Here is a 2,867-nt window from a genome sequence, read left to right on the forward strand (position 1 = left end):
AAACGCGGAATTTAAAATACACGGAATATATTATAATCGGCACGGCTATTAAAAGTGGCGAAGAGCTTCTCGTTCTGCGGTTTTTTTCATCGACTTCATTATTATAAGTGGCTCGCTGCTGCCGGTGGGTCAACGACAAACTGGCGAATGGCGTCTTCGTGGTCCCCCCTCTCTCTTTAATGGTCGCGCCGGTCGTTAGTTCAATAAAGCAGCGATAAAAAAGAGCGTAGCTTGCGCACGGTATTTGCAAATGCATGCAGATCGACGTGATTTATCGGCCGCCGTGCCGTATCAAGAAGAATGGCGAAAAATATTCGGATGAAATCCGGAAGGATTTAAAAAATTGGCAACAGAACGAGAGGCTATAATTTGTAATGATTTCATGATCACCACTCTCCCGACATCGGTTCCAAGCTTGGTTGGAAAATTGGTTGAAACGTTTTCGAGAAACGTTCTCTCGAAGCGAAAAGAAGGGAAGAACGAAGAACGAAAAATTGCAAATGTCGATGGAAGAAGAGTTAAACCGCGATATATTATATTACCCGACAGTGTCGTTTACGTCGTGCTCGATGCAATTAAAGTATTTACCGAGCGAATCGCTTATCAACTCGCGAGAGGGAAGAAAAAGAAGGGAAGGAGGGAGGGAGGAAGGAAAAAGGAAGCAGAAGCGCTTGAAACTTGACCATCAGCGGCTGGTTTGCACTCTTCTTATGCAACTATCGGGACCGAGCCCACTCTTCTCGCTATCATCCCTCTTCGGCTCAACTTTCTTCGGGCTTTCCTTCACTTTCTACCAAACTTTTGCCTCAAATTAATTTTGCAACTTCCGCCTCTCTCCGCACTCCAAGATCGGCCAAGGAGGAGCACCTCTCGGTGTCGAGCGCTCGATCGTTGGACCCCTTTTCGCATTCGTGCCATTCGATCAGAGAATCGCGAAGCTCATTGTTTCTTCGTTTTCTCCGCTATGCGCCTGGATATCGTCTCTTCTATCTATATATTTTTTTCTGCGAAACGATTCGTCGTTTCTTCTCATTCTTCTATCGCGGCTACGATACCCTGTATATCGAGCCCCCTCCTCCCTTCTCTCTTTTTCCCTCGCGTGCAGCGGCGCTTACTTCCGATTTCCTCGAGTGGGAGGCCTTACGGTTGCACCGTGTAATACGATTTCACGAGGGAACTCTTAAATTCAAATCACCGGCCGACAGACACTTTTTTCCCTTTTTCCCTAACCGTGGCTGAAAATGAATTTACTCTCGCGGAAACGCAGCGCTTAGACGGATAGGGAAGTCAAGAGAGGGAGAGAGAAGGGATGGAAGGGAATAAAGAGGAACTTCCGGTAAGTTCCTATTCGTGGCATAGATTTCTCTCGCTTTTTCCAACTGTCCCTCTCTTCCTCCCTCTTTTCCTCCATCCTGTTTCCGTTCGGTGAAAATTCTCCGCCGTGGTGTACGCCATCGCGTCGAACGTAACCCTTTGAAATTAGATTGGACGGTATCACCGGTCATCCCTGTCTCCTCTCTCTCTCTCTCTCTCTCTCACTCCGTATTTCTACTAGTTTTTTCTTCTCTCTTCCCTTTTTCCAATTCCACGCGTCTCCTCTCCCTTTCGCATTTCCTCCCCCCGTGATTTCGCCCAACGTCCGATTACCGTCATTCTTCCCCACGAAGATAGTCGGCAAGGAGTGAACGCCTCCAACGGATGTAATTTTACTTGCCACAGTTTTTTCTCATAATAATAAAAAAAAGGGTTTTAATTACTTCGGGGACAATCCGTTTCTGTTCCAAAGAGAAACGAATCGAGAATATTTATTTTTCGAAATATTATATTCGAGATATTCGCGAAACGTATTCCACGATGATCGACAAACCGAGCCGCGATTAACAATCGTCGAACAATTCGCGCTTGGAATGCCACTTACAGATGCTCCTCTCGGTTCGTTAGTCCCTCGTTCTCCCTCATTTCTCTTCCTTCCTTCCTTCCTTCCTTCCTTCACAGTCTACTACAGTCTCTTACTCTCCCGGTTTTCCGTTCCAAAACACCGGATCTATGGAAAGAAGCACGCCCCGTTTAACAGGCAGACTCTTAGTCCAATCGGACAAGTCCGTTGAATTATTGACGTAGCGCGTCTCCTTTAACGAAACGGGACTTCGACTTCGTAACGGGAAAACGATTTGTAACGGGCTCGATTTAGATTAACTCGCTTCTTTTTTTTTTTTTTTCACGAAAAACGAAGAGACGAGACGAATTTCGAAACGTTTCCTTTTCCCCTTAAAAGATAAAAGCTCGCTCCACCCTCGATTTTTCGTCGTTTCGTGGCGCGTGACAGTTTCGCACTGGCTATTAAACGGATTGGTCACGTTTGGAACGAAGATCGCGTCGATCACACCTTTAACGAGGCTCGTTGGAGGAGAGTACTTGGAGGAGAAATTGATAGGACGAGGATGCGACTTTGACGCGATTCCATTCGATTTCGATATTTAATATCGAAACTCGATCGAGCCGGGAGAAACGGCGGATCGACGTGGGAGGGGAAGGAATAAAAATTCTGTGTGGAGATTCGACGCGGTGAATCGGTCGGACGCAACGCGACGCTCGAATCATCCTCGGCGGTCTTCATTCGAGCCACGATTTACTCGACGCTGCTCGTCGCGAAATTTCTTCTATCTAAACCAGGGGGGGAGAGGGTTTCCTCGGCTTATCTTTCGTGGCGTCTCTATACCTCGAATTGGAAGAGAAGCATCGTTTTCCGGGTGGCGGCCAATGCATGCTGATAAACCTGCTCGGCCAATTTAACTTCCAACATGGCGCCTTCCCTTCTTTTTTTTTTTTATTTTATTTTTCTTCCGGTTAACCCCCTCCCCCCCCAC

Source organism: Apis dorsata, unplaced genomic scaffold (genome assembly GCF_000469605.1).
Source record: "Apis dorsata unplaced genomic scaffold, Apis dorsata 1.3 scaffold_683, whole genome shotgun sequence".
NCBI lineage: Eukaryota > Metazoa > Arthropoda > Insecta > Hymenoptera > Apidae > Apis > Apis dorsata.